General features: G+C 41.3%; 2 long non-coding RNA genes across 4 annotated transcripts; both read left to right on the top strand.

Moving 5' to 3' along the window:
* Window positions 1–356: 356 nt before the first annotated feature.
* LOC135099411 (uncharacterized) lies at window positions 357–4,071 on the top strand. 3 transcript variants are annotated; one of them, XR_010267904.1, is made up of 5 exons: window positions 357–371; window positions 1,599–1,764; window positions 2,551–2,640; window positions 2,969–3,034; window positions 3,941–4,071. It is a non-coding gene; the product is annotated as an uncharacterized LOC135099411 (long non-coding RNA). The 3 variants fall into 3 exon arrangements; XR_010267902.1 differs by having other exon boundaries at window positions 1,599–1,767; XR_010267903.1 differs by lacking the exons at window positions 357–371; window positions 1,599–1,764 and adding an exon at window positions 2,008–2,303.
* Window positions 4,072–7,695: 3,624 nt separating this feature from the next.
* On the top strand, window positions 7,696–11,032 carry LOC135099413 (uncharacterized). The gene is made up of 3 exons (XR_010267906.1): window positions 7,696–8,705; window positions 9,737–9,881; window positions 10,942–11,032. It is a non-coding gene; the product is annotated as an uncharacterized LOC135099413 (long non-coding RNA).
* Window positions 11,033–17,465: the final 6,433 nt, after the last annotated feature.

Raw genomic sequence — 17,465 nt, 5'->3', positions numbered from 1 at the left:
AGAGAGAGAGAGAGAGAGAATGGTACATATCCTCTCTTTAATGTTGCTTTCTTTCTGGTTGAAAGAGAGAGAGAGAGAGAGAGAGAGAGAGAGAGAGAGAGAGAGAGAGAGAGAGAGAGAGAGAGAGAGAGAGAGAGAGAGAGAGACACACACACACCTCCAGGGCATTTTATTAAAAGTAAAAATAATGAGAGAGAGAGAGAGAGAGAGAGAGAGAGAGAGAGAGAGAGAGAGAGAGAGAGAGAGAGAGAGAGAGAGAGAGAGCAACAAGCACACAGAAACACAAGACAAAGACACGTGGTTCAATTTGACGTATTGCAGGCGTACGCTTGGGTGTAATGAGCTCACCTGTGCCCCTCAGTGAAGGAAAGGTGTGAAGCATGACATAGCAACTTAACGACAGGATGGTGCTGTTAGTGATTCAATAACAAGACAAGTGTGAGAGGTTGTAGGGAAGTAAGGACCGTAATCTGAAACGCTTCATCTCACCTACACTACTTTCAAAGGGCTCTAGTTAAAGTTACTCAGGTTTTGAAGGGTGTTTTTACGGTTCCAGTGACAGACTAACAAGATTTACACATAATTAACAGAGGAAGGACTCTTGGGAACACGGCTAATCATCTCTGTGGTCTTGGAAAAATAGTCGTGGGGAGAGCAAAGCGACTGTGTTGTTAAGACTCGTAGTTGAGAAGCAGGGAAAGAATATTATCAAGTTTGTTTCAATCTTAATGTATCTACGGTATTTCCTTTGCTTTGAATCGATTATTTCTTATTTCTGTCTTTTCATATGTGATTTGAAGGTGATGAATGAATAGTTAACAAGGCAGGTGTGTCATTATTATCTGTTGATCTGTCTCTTTAATTATTTTATCGTATTGCTTTTCTCACCCAAAGTGTTGAAGTGATTACAGTGTGTCATATATTCGTGCCTTTCATAATATAATGTGATAGGAGGGTGATGATTGAATATTTATCAAGGCAGGTATGTCATTATTATCTGTTAAAATAATAATACCTCTCCATCTTTATTATGTTATTTATTATTTTCCTCGTGCAGAAATATTGAAGTGAATCGATTATGTCATATTTTTCATCTTTTTCTTCCTAACCTGTGATGAGAAGGCAATGATGAAACATAACAAGGTAGGTAGGCAGCTTGTCACCACCCATTAATCTACTTACTGTTACTGTTTTGTCACATTGTTTTTTTCATCCACAAGTATTGAAATGAAGTTACTTTGTGTATACGTAGATTTATATTGACAGATGGCTACGTATTCTCGTGTTTCCAGGCGAGATGGGAAGGATAACGAGAAAAATATAGACAATCACGACTTTCCTCCCTTTTTTATTCGCTACGTCTCGAAAAAAACATCTATAAACTGATGCGTCTATGTTTCTTTTGTAACCACGTTGCTTATGTTATCTTCCCCATGTGTAATTGCAAAGGGAAGGACAAGGAGACACAACGAGGCTAATGCAACGGTGGTTAAGGCATTGATGACACCTCGTATAGATAGAGGAAAAGGTCTAATGTATTTTTCTCCTGCATATCTCCATTCCTGAAAATAAGTGAAGTTAGTTGTATATATTTCCAGCATACGGAAGAGGAATGACTGAATTTTAAAAGCATAGGTGGGCGTGGCTTCAGGGTCGGGGATCTGCCGGTTGGTCAGACCATGTCAGTCAGCCGGGCAGTGCGTCTCAAGCCATCGTAGGGAAAGGAAGTACGCCGCCTTGCCTCGCCTTGCCTTGCTGTTGTTGGTGGTAAGTTAAAGTACCAGTGTTTTATGCTTGGTATTAAGTGTTCGTATTGCGTGTGTCGTCAGTACAGGTGTATATAGAGATCACATGTGTATTTCGTAAGCGTTATCAGTGTTAGTGCGCTAATGATCCATTTGAGCGGTTAATGAGGGGTGATTAAATGTTATGGCAGGTGTCGCTCCGTGTTGTGTGACAGCCGGCGTGGCTGATGGATGGAGTTCACGAAGTGGTGGTGGCGGTGGTGGTGGTGGTGGTGGCGGCAGCAGGAAGGGACAGCGACGGAGACGGCGGCGGCGGCGGCTCTCGGTTTGTGCGGCTTCCCGGGGCGAGGGGAGGAAGCCGGCAGGACAGGATTAGAGGTCTCCGTGGGCCGCGGCTGCTTTGCTTCTGAATTGTTGCCAAACGCTGCGTGGCTTTCCTCGGCGCTTTGTGACAACGCAAGCTTGTCTGTCATGCGCGCCGCCCTCATGCACCGCCGGCCAACCTGACACGTGCACCGCCTCCTCCCAACGAAGCCAGCCCGACACGTGGTTATTGAGGTTTTAATTCTTCTCATTCCTCAAATTTCCTTTAGTTACATTCATATCAGTGGGTATTTAACTTGAATAGTGCAGTCAGGAAGCCCAGAGAGACTGCCACGTGTAGGACAGGTGGGGTGCCACGTGTACGCCTGGTCGCTTCTTGCAGCTTCCTTGACTTCTTAATGCTGTTGTCAGTAGTTCGGTTCTTGTTAATATACCGTTACATCAGTAGTCTCTTCTTATGTACGTTATTTATTTTTTTCAGGTGAACTCGCCCCATTACTTGAAACCAGTCTTCCCTTCCGTGACGCTGTGGTCCTGCAGGTGGAAGGAGGGTGACCACCTTGTCTTGAGGGTGAGTTTGTTAGGAAGCAGTGGTTGTAGTTACGGTGTACAAGCCTTCACGTTGGCCCTGGTGATAAATTTGGTGTATATAGATTCAAGAGGGAGTCTTCAAGGCACTTTACTTATCCTTCAATTTTGAGCATTAAACAGACTGGCGCTTGTCTTTTTTTTTCTTCGTTCTTACATAAAGTACCTTCCCCCCTCCCCTCCCTTTGAATCCTGACTTTTCAATGGATGGGGAAGCAATGAAAAAGTTAATAAAGGTGTTATCTTTTAGTTGTGTGAAATTAGTACAGTGCATGCATCACCAAAAACTGTTCATGTAATTTTGCTTTCAGATGGAGAAGCATAAAGACCAACGGGTACTCTTGTCATTCCCCGGACCACCCTGCCCTCCACTTACGGTGAGTAGGTTCGAGTCATCTCAGGCGGGAGTGTTGAGTTGCGGGGGACAGCTGCACTAGGGAGGATGAGCGGCACTGTTTATGTGGCTGGTAGCAGACAAGTGTTGGTTCAGAGGTACAAACAAACCAATTAGACAAGGAGTGAGAAGAAATGTAGCAAAAAAAATATGGAAATGTTAAAGATGATTGATTATTTTACGATTGATTATTTTACGAGTTAAAGATGAAAGATGATTATTTTGAGTTAAAGATGAAAGGTGATTATTTTGAGTTAAAGATGAAAGGTGATTATTTTGAGTTAAAGATGAAAGGTGATTATTTTGAGTTAAAGATGAAAGGTGATTATTTTGAGTTAAAGATGAAAGGTGATTATTTTGAGTTAAAGATGAAAGGTGATTATTTTGAGTTGAAGGTGATTATTTTGAGTTGAAGGTGATTATTTTGAGTTGAAGGTGATTATTTTGAGTTGATTATTTTGAGTTAGTGAAAGATTATCATTTTACGAGTTAATGAAAGATTATCATTTTACGAGTTAATGAAAGATTATCATTTTACGAGTTAATGAAAGATTATCATTTTACGAGTTAATGAAAGATTATCATTTTACGAGTTAATGAAAGATTATCATTTTACGAGTTAAGGAAAGATTATCATTTTGAGTTAAGGAAAGATTATCATTTTACGAGTTAATGAAAGATTATCATTTTGAGTTAAGGAAAGATTATCATTTTACGAGTTAATGAAAGATTATCATTTTGAGTTAATGATTGTTTTACTTTTGCTGTAGTTAATTAAGAGTAGATAAGGCTGAATCATTGGTCTTCCTCAATAGATTTGCTATTGAAATGAACAGTAAATCCAAATATATTACATCCGTACCTGAAAAAGAGGATGACTTGAACACAGATCGAGACAGCAATCAGGAGACCGACGCGATGAAGAGGAAGCCTAGACAAGTCGGACGACTAGCGGCAGTGAAGACGAGGAGGGTTGGAGATGAAGGGACCGCTTCAGGATTGAACAAATTAAGAGGCCATCAATAACACGAAGAAAAGAAAATGAAGATGCTCAAGATTTGGAGATGAACGGACCGCCTCAAGATTGAACCAATTAGGACACCAATAGGACATCAATAAAATGAAGGAAGAGCAAGAATGAAGATGCACAAGATTTGAGGAGGAGGAAGACTTGCATACATACCCTTCAAAGTAAAGCAACGGCCTCAAGATTGACACGAAGATGCACCAACACCAAAGAAGAAAGAACAAGGTGAAGATAGTGACCAAGAGGACCTCCCCTTCACAACACAACGATAGAGGGACAGCCACAAGAATCAAGACACGAAGACACCAAAGAAGGAAGAGCAAGATGAAGATGGTGACCAAGAGGACCTCCCCTTCACAACACAACGACGCTAGAGGGACAGCCACAAGAATCAAGACAGCAAGAGGACACGGCCCACTGAAGAACAAGAGGCTGACCTTCCCCAACACTGCCTCCCTGTTGTCGGTGCCCCCTCCATTCCCAGGCGTGGAGGGGCCGCCTTCCTAACCAGACGAGTGGGTTGGCGGTGTCGCCGGTTAGCTGTCGGTGTGTTGTAAGAGTTCGAGAGACTCCCCATTGTATCTTTGGATTTATCTTTATTATTGCATTGAAATTATTACACAATAAAAATTACGTACACGTACAACACACACACAAAAAAAAAAAAAAAATACACCACGACTTTTATTGCATTGCATCGTAAGTTGGAAGTTGAGTTTATTTATATGGTATAAGTTTGGTTGGTAAGGTTACGTGGTATGTGGAGGGGCCGCCTTCCTAACCAGACGAGTGGGCTGACAGTGTCGCCGGCTAGCTGTAATGTTGTAACAGTTTGAGACGCTCCCATTTTAATTTATTATTTTTTTTGCATTGAAATACACAAATTGCACGTACAACACACTTTCACAAAAAAAAAAAAAGAAACCTTTTACATTGCATGGAAAGTTTGACAATTCTATTGGTTGAGGTGGTAAGTTTGGTTGGTTATGTTTATGTAGTAAAGGCCCGTCCACACGACAGGCAACTGTAGGGCGGGCACACTGATTTGCCCGTAATTCTCTCGCATTGAAAACCGTGTTACCAGATCAAACTGTCCAATTAAGGCGGCCAGCAGGCACAGGCAGGCGAACGTACGACTTGGGGCAGAGGGCAGCCAGAGCTGTACCAGGCAACGTCGGCCAATGGGGTGTTCGGTACGACAACATTGGGACGTAAAAATCGTAGCTGGATAGTTGAAGCTAAACGCAGAGCTTTGTGTACAATAATTATGTGCAAGAAGAAAAAGGACAGGAGAGAGAGAAGAAACAATGGTGTAAAATGGAAAATAGAGCAACATTGGCAAGTCACGTGACCCTTTTACGTGTATTACAAAGTGATCATCACAGATGACAGATAATCTTGGTTACCAATACGTATACATTTTTCACTATCAGAATGAACATCTCGTTACGTCGGCAGGAGTGTGTGGGTCTCTATGTTGGTCACCGTCGTCACCATTCAAAAATGACGGAATCAACACCATAGGCGTGGCATGTATACGTCGTCTGCCCCAGACTTCACTGATTGTAGGAAATGCCTCCGTTCTCGTCGATACTGGTTTCGCAGTGTATCGATCTTCTTTCTCAATTCTTCAGCAGAGAAAGACCAACCACCGTTGTTCATGTGTTCTGCTACTTTCTGCAGTGTTGTGGCCTTTGTCTCTTTTTCTATACCTCAGTCTCCACATTCCACAGACACGGTTCCTCTCTGTATAAATCTATTAAATGCCGGGTTGCTTCCCTTGTCCACTTCTCCATGCTGGATAGACAATGAGTTAACTCCATCTAGTCGACAATTGATACAGGTACCGACGGAGGGCACGGTGTTCACTTGTAACATCGTGTATCTGGCAACGTGATTCCTAGTCTCCAGCCTATTCAGTGTCAACAACGGACACGGGCACTTCGATGGCTTGCCCGTGGTTTTGTCTATGACGTCATCTACACTCGTGCCTGCCATCCACACACAAAATTGGTAATAAGGACTCTGCGTCTGTGGAAGGGTTGAGAATGACTGAACTACAACAGATGGGAAGATGGGCTAATGTGCAAAGGGTTGTGTAAGGACTCGGCGTCTGTGGAAGGGTTGAGAATGACTGAACTACGACAGATGGGGAGCAATTGTGACATATGATGAAACACATTCAACAAGAAGCGTCTTTATTTGACCCATCCAAAGCCTATCAACCAATCAGACGATGATGTAGTCATGCATAACACAACTAAGGGCCGTACACTGAAACACATCCGCGCTGCATCTACTCATCTCCACTACACTCAAAACCCTCTAATTTAACCTACATGAGTTTTTAAGAGTGCTTTTCATGGCTCTAGCGACAGATTAACATTTCTATATAACCACGAGGAGAAACACTCTTGGGAAATGGCTAATCACCTCTGTGGCCTTTGAAAACAGTCGTGGTGAGGAAATGCGGCCCTTAAACTTTTGCACACTCCGCTGTCCCTGTGTGCTTAAGAATCTGTCAAGACTCGCCTTACACCTGCACTGAGGCACATGATCCCACCCACATTTTACAGTCAGGCAGCGATGGGGTAAACACTAAGTGCTGGGCTAGGTTACCATAATGAGGTGGGCAGGAGTTGAAGGTATTAGAAAAGAGAAAAGATTAAGAAATGAGGTTCGGTCACATAGTATAAGAAGACCAGGAATAGATTAAAAGAAAATGAGACTCGTTGAGGGAAGAGGACTGGGGGGAAGACAAGGATGACTGAGGGATGGAAGTGTGGTGAAATTGCAAAGGATGGGAGGTTGTTAGGTTAAATTAAGTTAGGTTAGGTTAATTTCTGTTTAGTACATGTTAAGAATACCTTCATGACTAGCTACGAAAAAACGAAAACATGATCAACACTTCCCTTTACAATTTGTGAAAAAATTAGTCAACGTAACACAAGAAAATAAGAAAAATACGTGGAATATGGTAATCAGAGAGAGAGAGAGAGAGAGAACTAGTAATAACACACACACACACACACACACCAATGCATTTATAAACATTCAAATTTCCCGCACTTTTTTTATCCCTCGAAAGGAGAGAGCGCGAGACAAGACGAGAGATCCTGCGAAGCCTCACATTTTCCCCAATTACAGGATGGAGGGCTTAGGACACACACACCTCCTCCTCCTTCATTTCTCCTTATTTCTTCCTCTTCCTTCTCCATTTCTCTTACTTTTTTTCATTCTATTAGTACTATCTACACGCCTGAGTTTAGAAACACCTGGAAACACCTGCAAAACATTGAAAATTATGATAAATATTGACGAATATATATATATATATATATATATATATATATATATATATATATATATATATATATATATATATATATATATACTACCTCTGACGAATATATATTCGTTAGAGATAGTAATACTAGTGCCAGAAGTAGTAGTAGTAGTAGCAGCAGTAGTAGTAATAGTAGTAGTAGTAGTAGTTAGATTAGGCAAAGTTTGATTATGCTTGCTTTGGTTTGTCGTAGTAGTAGTAGCAGAGAGAGAGAGAAAAAAAAATTATTCTCGATTATGTATAATTATTTAGATAACAAATTGTAATTGTTCTTGTTTTTGTTGTTGTTATGAGATTAAATGTAACGTATTTAATTATTGTTATTATTTGTTAGTAGTAGTAGTAGTAGTAGTAGAGCCCTTTTGTAGCATTTAATAGCATTATTTGTTAGTAGTAGTAGTAGTAGTAGTAGAGCCCTTTTGTAGCATTTAATAGCATTATTTGTTAGTAGTAGTAGTAGTAGTAGTAGTAGAGCCCTTTTGTAGCATTTAATAGCATTATTTGTTAGTAGTAGTAGTAGTAGTAGTAGTAGTAGTAGTAGAGCCCTTTTGTAGCATTTAATAGCAAAGAAACATAGTAAATAAATAAAAAGAGGTAAAAATAGTAACAATAACTAATTTTGTCCCTCCAGGCTTGTTTGGCGGTGGCAGAGAAAGACCCCTCCTCTCCCTCCTCCTCCCCCCATCCTCTCCCACCAAGAAGACCCAATAGTAGAAATACATACAAACAACAACAACAACAACAACAGCAACAACACACACACACACACACACACACAAACACCTCCAGGGCTTTCTATTGAAAGTAAAAAAATAAGTATTAAATAAAACATATCTTTCATTCATATTACTGTGTTTACTTGGCTCTTCTTAACCTAACCTTACCTACCCTACCCATCACACACACATACACACACACCCTCCACTCACCAATCCACCTATTCACACACCAAATCGCCCACAGATTCACGCACCAATTCACCCACACACCCATTCAACTACATACTTAACTGTGTGTGTGTGTGTGTGTGTGTGTGTGTGTGTGGGCAGTACTATCGAGGCACGTCACTGTTTTTTTGGGGGGGCGAGAGAGGCAGGAAACACAAGCTGGGGACTTCAGTTTGTTGGTGTGCGTCACGGTGACCGTCACGGTGTGACAATACTGTTACTGGGATTATTTTACTTCAATATTACGTTTGTGAGACAATACAGCGGTGCAGTTTGTGTTCATACGGCTTATTACTGCGTCTGCTCAGCGTGTGCAGTGTGGCAGTGTGGCCTTGTAAGTACTGCATGTTATGTGTATGATAAGGTCACGTAGGCTGTGGAAGTGTCCTTAGGGTATGTGGTGCTTCGGTCAGCTTACGGTACTTACACACACACACACACACACACACACACACTGGAATGCAAAACTCTTAAAAAATTACAATCAGAAGTTAGGTAGCAGTTGAAATAAAAAATAAAAAATCACAAAATATCAACTTTTTGAGTTTTTAACAGGCCCAGAAATTGCTGTAAAAGTCCACATATTTAGTGTGAGTGTCTGGGTTAGTGGGTGGATGGGTGGAAGGAGGGGTGGGTGGGTGGATGGGTCTGTAAGGAGTGTGTGGTGGGCGGGTGGGTGGATCTGGTGTAGTGGGTGGGTGGATTGGTGGGCTGGTGTAGGTGGGTGGGTGGATGGATGTGTTTGGGTGTGTGTGGGTGAACTGGTGGGCTATTGGGGGTGGGTGTGTGGGTGGGTGGGCGTAAGTTTGTGGATAGATGGATGAAAATAAGATAATTGTTAAGGTCCTTAGAAATAATTTATGAATCGTTCTCTGTGGCTATCAAGAGTATGTCATGACCTGCTGTCTTGCGCGTTTCCAGTGATGTGTTTTGTTATCAGTCGTGTCAGCAGATGTACCTGGCCTCACCTAACCTGTCACTGCCGGTAGAACCAAGTGGAAATGTTTGCCACACTTTTTAATTCATTCTTCATTCCATCTGTTATAATGAACACACACAGATACATTAATTAAAACACCATGTTTTGCTTCTTTCTCTCCTTCCTTCCTTTTTTTTTCCTTTTTATTTATTTATTCATTTATTTATCTATCTATTTATTTATCTACTACTACTATTACTACTACAACAACTACTACTACTACTACTACTACTACTACTACTACTACTACTACTACTACTTCTACTAATTCTATTGCTGCTATTACTTCTGTTGTACTGCTACTACTACTACTACTACTACTCAAAGGAGACCATGTAGCCAGTTGTCATTCATTATATACTGACACAACTAGCTCTCCTTAACAGGTGATCTTGGAACCTCAGGGAAAACAACATGCAGCTAGTGAGTTAGAATGGCTAGAACCAGAGGATGGGGGTGTGCGTCCAGGGAGTTGAGGAGTGCCACTGCTTCAACTGATGCTGTGGGGCCTTGAGGCAGAGGGTCCACCAGGTGTGTGTGTGTGTGTGTGTGTGTGTGTGTGTGTGTGTGTATATGTGTGTGAGAATGTTTCCCTACTTGTGGTGAATGGTAAGGAAAAAGAGTGTGTGGTGGTGTGTGGTGTGGCCTTGCTTGTGGCAGATACATTGGGGAGTGTGTGGTGGTGTGTGGTGTGGCCTTGCTTGTGGCAGATGCATTGGGGAGTGTGTGGTGGTGTGTGGTGTGGCCTTGCTTGTGGCAGATGCATTGGGGAGTGTGTGGTGGTGTGTGGTGTGGCCTTGCTTGTGGCAGATGCATTGGGGAGTGTGTGGTGGTGTGTGGTGTGGCCTTGCTTGTGGCAGATGCATTGGGGAGTGTGTGGTGGTGTGTGGTGCATGACCCTCACTTCTGGTTGATGCCCTGCAGAGGAAATATAATCAGCATAGTAATTTCCTCTATAATTCGTACAATTACAAAGACAATTACACCACAAAGCTGGCGAGGCGAGTTATTTAATTACACTTACGACAGATTACACAACAAGTAATATCCAAGTCAGTCTTTTTGTCAGTCTTCAACAGCTTTCGTCACTGCAACCTTCCAAGCTGCTTAAAAATAATGTATATAATTCACAACACTTGTAATCTCTTCAACACCCACACCTGCTCTGTTTTAAAGGGCTCTACTTGAGGTTACGAGTGTTTTTAAGGGTGTGTTTAAGGCTCCACTGGCAGACACACAACATTTATACTGTATTTGCAGAGGAACCAATAAAAATACAATATTTCCTACAGTATACGTACATAAAGGTGTGTGTGTGTGTGTGTGTGTGTGTGTGTGTGTGTGTGTGTGTGTGTGTGTGTGTGTGTTGAGGGAGACGTCATTTTTTTATTTTTTTTCGTTATATATATATGCTATCATAGATTAAGCTTGTGTAATTTACGTAATATCAACGCCAATAAATAATTAAAGTCGATTCATATAGCAGTAAATGTTAACACTATCGTAAAAATATTATAAGTTATTAATAGTTAGATCAATTCAGTTTTTCTTTAGTTGGCGTTAAAATATCACGTTTTCTCTAATACTTCAGTTTCCTAGATGGCCGCCGCCCAAGCCTTGGAAATCATGGGGTCGAAAGTCTTGTAAATATACATGTTAATAGCGACCATTTTGTCCTTATCTATATGTTTTTTTTTTCCCTCTTTTCATGAACTTCTTGCACTAAAAACTGATAATTAATAGTACAAAACACCACGAAATAATAGATAAAATAGAAGAGACGCTTGCATTATCCTAATAACTGTTTAAAATAGTATTGGAAAATTAATTTAATTATTTTTTAAAGTTTGTGTTAAAATTTTTCGTTTTCTCTAATGCAAGACAGCCGCCGTTCTCTTTTATCTCCTTAATTACAAACAGTAGGCTCGAAAATTCTACAAAATCTGTAAGTCATTATGCTATTACTATTATTTTGCTGAAATTATTTTTGTTTCCCACAAATGTTCCAGTTATATTACTTATGTATCTGTATGTATGTATGTATGTGTGTATGTGTGCGTATGTATGTATGTATGTATGTATGCGTGCGTATGTACGTGTATGTACATGTATGTGTATATGTATGTATGTATGCTTAAATGTATATGTAAATATATGTATGTGTGTATGTGTGTGTATATGTATACTTGTGTGTGTGTGTGTGTGTGTGTGTGTGTGTGTGCGTGTGTGTAATAATAATAATAATAATAATAATAAACGGTTTATTATTTAGGCAGTTGACAAACTGAAAATGTACATAGAGGATGGGGAAAAACTTAACATTAATCCTAAAGGTAAGTCTAATCTAGGAGGGAAATATGTGTGTGAATATGTGTATGTATGTGTATGCATATAATTAACGTTATTTTTTTTTGTGTGTGTGTGTGTGTGTGATAATGTATGTTTTTGAAAAGGATGATTGACATGAACGCGTGAGTGCTCTCTGTGTGACAATGGCTCAACTCAAACAAGTCTGCACGAGCTGCGGCTCAACACAATTTGATACAAAATGAAAATGTTTCAGTAATTCTGGTATCAATGTTATAAACCAATAAACATTACTTACACACACACACACACACACACACACACACACACACACATACACACATAAAAAAAAATATATTATAAAGAAATTATTTGAAATTGTTCATTTAAAGCGGTAAGGAGTAAAAAAATTCGAGTGATTATTTTGTGGAAAGGAAAAAAGATAATGTCAGAAAATGAAGATTAAAGTATATTGGAAAGAAACAGACTAAAATACGTTATTGCTAATAAAAATAATGTACTTAAGGATTTTTCTATTTATTTTCATTGGTGTAATAGAAAAATTCCTTAATATTTCCCACCTACTCGAATTATTCTTATCAAAACTGTGTAAGGCAAAATCGTGACTATTTATTAGGTAGACCATGTAATGAGTGAAGAAATACGCCATGCCGTCAGTAAAAGCACAGGCCACCGTGACGACCTCGCACCAGTCAAGATAAGAAGACTGGGAAGTGGGAAGGCCATGACGCAACACCCTGCTGCCCTTCCACTGCGGTATGCAACAATTCACAACACTAAAACAACGTACGTTCCCCTCATCACCATCTACAGGAAACACAAGGCATAGAAAGGAATACATTTTGATATTTACAAGAAAATATGTCTCGGAGTGGTTAGTGATTAAAAGATGTGTCAAATAGCAGTGAAAGGGTTAGAGACATTCAGAAGGCGCAGTCCAGGGAGGTGGAAGGTGAGAAAGTCTTGACCATTCCTCCTCCTCCTCCTCCTCCTCCTCCTCCTCCTCCTCCTTAAAAGAACATGAGAACTTAAGAAAATAATGAAAGTTGTAAGAAGCCATCAGGTCTGCAGTACGTGGCAGTCCCTGTACAAAACACACCTCCCTATTTCCACCTATCGTCCCCTATCCAGTCTAACCCTTCAAACTACCGCCTTATTGCTGACAGGCCACAGTTCCAGAGTCACCCTTTTTCCTCTTGCTGGCTAACCAACAAAAGTGCTTTAGCCGTCATCAGGTTCCACAATCAACTCTGCACACTGCTTGTCGTTTGGGGGAGTACCGAAAATTTGAACTGGTAAGGCAAAAGGGTCAATTCCACAGTCTTTTCGTAAGCTATCAACCAAAAACGCTTCCTAAGTTGGTAAGCTCCCGAACAAATAAGAGGAGTGTTTGGTTTGAATAGCTTACGAAGAGACTAAAACTGACCCGGTATATTCACTCGTAGTCTCGTCTGTCCTCGTCATATATAGAGAGTCACGGCATGTCCATTTAAGCAAATCCTGACCCCGCTTCTTGATGGTGATAGTGCACTGAAGAAGTAAGTTGGACATACGCAGGGCACAGTAAGCGCGGAGCCAGTGATACAGACAGTTAGGAAAGCAGAATGTCAAATTTGTGCGAAAGGATGGTAAAACAAGGGCAGTGCTCACAGATTCATTTCACTTGGAGAGAAGAGAGAAGTGTTGCTACCGGGATGACCTGGAATAGACAAAAATGATGATGCGTATAGGATGTTTGGAAGACATTTGTACTGCAGTATTACCGGAAATAGATTGTGATGGTGGTGGTGATGGTGGTGATGATGGTGGTGAAGAGGAGGAGGAGGTTGTAGTGATTGTGATGAGAGAAGATGGAGATTATGATGGCGATGGTGATGATGATGGTGAGGGGGAGGAGGAGATGAGAGAGAGAGAGGAGGAGGAGGAGGAGGAGGAGAAGGAGGACGAGAAAGAGGAGGAAGAGGAGGAGAGGAACAAATTTCTAATGATGAGGAGGCGGGAAGAGGAAGAGAATATGATGATGATGAAGAGGAGGAAAAGAAGAACGAGGAGAAAGAAGAAGAGGAGGAAGAAGAGGAGGAAAATAAGAACGAGGAGGAAGAAGAAGAGGAGGAAGAAGAAAAGAAAGATGAGGAGAATGATGATGATTATGATGACAATGACTGCAACACAGCGCCACAAATCAGCAGTGGTGGTGGTGGCAATTGAGTGTATACCCACCCAAACAATTAACAAAATACAGAAATATAAATAGATAGAAAATAAATAAAAGATAAAGAAAAATCATACGAATAGAAATTATGTTCTCTCTCTCTCTCTCTCTCTCTCTCTCACACACACACACACACACACACACACACACACACACAAACACACACACACATCTAGGATTAATGTTCCGTGTGTGGAGTCTGGCAACGTAAGGCTTCAATGCATGACTGGAGTCAGCGCGGGTTAGTCTCACGTGACAATAAAGTCAGGCCATTGAATATAAGTACGTCCCCTGGAGATTTTATATTACACCTCATCTTTAATTCACGTATCCTCCTACACACTAAAGAATGGTATAGATATTTCCCGCAATCTTCGTGAGACCGTGGACATTTGGCTTAGCTGCGTGAACAATACTCCAAACAACGAACCTTCGAATCTGAGACACTGAACCCGTAACTCTCAGCCGCCTTAGTCCTGCTCGCCTCGCCACTGCCGCGTGGTTACGTCAAGACAGCGGGTCGCGTATTAGTTTCCTTAGTACTTGTGCTTCCGTGTCAATACCGTGTGCTGTAAACTGCTGAACGAACTGAGATACTCATTCAGTTTTGGTCGCCTCTCCATTATCTCGTGGTGACGTAAAGCGTGACGGCCCGTGTGTTAGTTTCCCCGGTAATTGTGCCTCCGTGACATTACTGTGTGCAGTGGTCGTGAGAACTGCGAGGCGGCGGTGTAGACTGTGCCGTGGAGAGCCGCGGGGTGTTGGAATCTGCCTCTCAGTCACCTTGAAGGCGTCATATTCCCTCCCTGCTCTTCCCCGTGTCTTCCTGTCGATGTTGGTAATGTACTAGTCACTATTTTGTGTGCATGTGTTTTGTTTATTTATTATTTGTGCATAGAGGAACTGAAAGGTTAGCAGCAGCCTGCAAAAAAAGTGTTTTTGGTCAACCCATATTTTGCGTATTTGAAATTCAGTCATTTGCTTGTTACTTGCGTGCATAGAGGAAGCAAGGAAGGTAATAAGCCGCAGTGTGTCTGATCACCCTGAAATGTTTCATGTATCTGTTCAGTCGTTGTTTATTATTTGTGCATTGAGAAGCTAGTAGCAAACAGGATGCAGCGTCTCCAATCACCACTTGTCAACCTTCTCTTGGCCTCAACATTTCAATTGGTCTCCTTGTTCATGTTCATTTTAATAGTGTCACTGTTTGGTGCAAGTGTTTTGTTGATGTTGTTGTTGTTGTTGTTGTTGTTGTTGTTGTTGTTGTTGTTGTTGTTTTATCTGCGCACAGAGGAACCACTAGGCTACAGCGTCTCCCGTAGATTACTCATAATCTTTCCCTTTCTTTCCCTGCCCATCACAATCTTTGCTTATTTCTTAGCAATTGAGGTTTTCCATGTTGGTATTATCGTTAGTTCAGTGATGCTACGGATGTTTTCAAGCCACAGCTTTGACGATTTCTTCAGATGAAGTTTGTTTTATTAATCACTGGGCGTTTGAAGTTTTTCATGTCCTAACAACCACTGGTCTTACATATATATATATATATATATATATATATATATATATATATATATATATATATATATATATATATATATATATATAAATGGTGGTATGTTTTTAATTCGATAGCCTCTTGGAGTTTGCATTATTTTCTTGTGTTCTGTGTTCTTGTGTGTGTGTGTGTGTTATTGACGTAGGTAAGTAACAAGATGACAAATACCGCTAGATTCCTAACAGGCTCTTACAGCTTTACTTAAAACAAGTGAAGCTACAAAAATTGATCAGACTTAACGTGGCACTCAATGTACAAACGAATGAAGCAAACCTACATATTATTATTTCCACCTATCCCCACTCATGAATATTCCCGATACTGTAAAGTTCCCTACTGACTGTGCACTGCCAACTGGTGAGTGTGTACCACTGAGTGGCGGGGAAAGTGGAAGGCGAGTGGAGGGGCAGAGCTTGGGTAGCGTGGCTCAGGCAATGCAGTGAGCCTCTGCAGATCCCACTTGAGCGAGGCAAAGGACGCCTCTCTTGCCTCGCTTGCTGATGGAAGATCCGCTCTCATTCCTGTCCTGACCTGAGGGATTAGAAAACATAAATGCCCTGCGTCAATTCAGCGCTGTCTCAGAGCACACTCAGAGAGAGAGAGAAAGAAAGAGAGAGAGAGAGAGAGAGAGAGAGAGAGAGAGAGAGAGAGAGAGAGAGAGAGAGAGAGAGAGAGAGAGAGAGAGAGAGAGAGAGAGAGAGTTTTCTGAATAGACGAGAGATTTGAAGAATTTGATAAGGTAGACAGAGATGCCGAGAGACAGGGAGAGAAATGGACAAAATCAACAAAGAATAATGAGATGTAATTATGCATTAAAAAAAAAAAAAAAAGTCCCTTCACTAAACATCAACCCTAACCTAATTACTCACTCACTCACTCACTCACTCACTCACTCACTCATTCGATCGCTTAAGATGGAGAGGGGAACAATCTAACCTAACCACGACTTTCGATCGCCTAGCACACACACACACACACACACACACACACACACACACACACAGAGCACCAAGCCAAGCGAAGCCAGACGAAGGCAAGCGGAGCCACTTCAATCATTCAGGCTGGAAGAAAACGAGCTCTCGAGTAAATAAATCTAGCGACCCAGCTGAAGCCTGCCTTAAGCTAATCTATTCTAATCTAACTTTACATTACTTTTACTTTTTACCTTACCTTGCCTTGGCTTGCCTTACCTTTTATTAAACCTACCTTACGTAACCCTAACCTAACCTAACCTAATCTTTATTAACCTTACCTTACGTAACCCTAACCTAACCTAACCTAACCCTAACTTAACCTATCCTAACCTAACGTAACCTAACCTGCCTTACCTTTATTAAACCTACCTTACGTAACATAACCTAACCTAACCCCTTACATAACCTAACCTAACCTAACCTTACCTAACCTTACCTTTATTATCCTACCTTACGTAACCTAACCTAACCCTAACCTTACATAACCTTTTTTTGTCCCTTTCAACTTGTTAATTTACCTGTTGACTGGCTGAGTGGCTGGCTGGCTGGCTGGCTGACTGATTGACTGACTGACTGACTTGATTGACTGACTGACTGACTGAATGAATGATTGGCTAACTGATTAACTAATATAAGAGAGAGAGACTAATATAAGGAGAGAGAGAGAGAGAGAGAGAGAGAGAGAGAGAGAGAGAGAGAGAGAGAGAGAGAGAGAGAGAGAGAGAGAGAGAGAGAGAAGGGAGGATTTGGAAAGGAATATAAATGTCTGGGGATTAAAAGAGTGGGAAGTGTAGGAAAGGAAGGAGAGGAAGAGGAGGGAGGGGGAGAGAAAAAGGCGTCGTAAGGGAGACATGAATAAATAAGAGGGAAGAGAGGGAGACACGTGGAGGGCATGTGGGGAGTGGAGTGGGGAGTGAAGTGGGAGGTGGAGCATCACAGGAGATAGTAAAGAATATAATGAAAGGTTAGTACAGATGTGTGTTTCTGTAATAGAGTGTACAGTTTCTGTGCGTCACTGTGAATCACAGTGAATGTGGAGTCTA

The sequence above is a fragment of the Scylla paramamosain genome, unplaced genomic scaffold (genome assembly GCF_035594125.1).
Source record: "Scylla paramamosain isolate STU-SP2022 unplaced genomic scaffold, ASM3559412v1 Contig126, whole genome shotgun sequence".
NCBI classification, from domain to species: domain Eukaryota; kingdom Metazoa; phylum Arthropoda; class Malacostraca; order Decapoda; family Portunidae; genus Scylla; species Scylla paramamosain.
The sequence above is the reverse complement of the archived record's forward strand: the minus strand, read 5'-3'. Positions and strand labels throughout refer to the sequence as shown.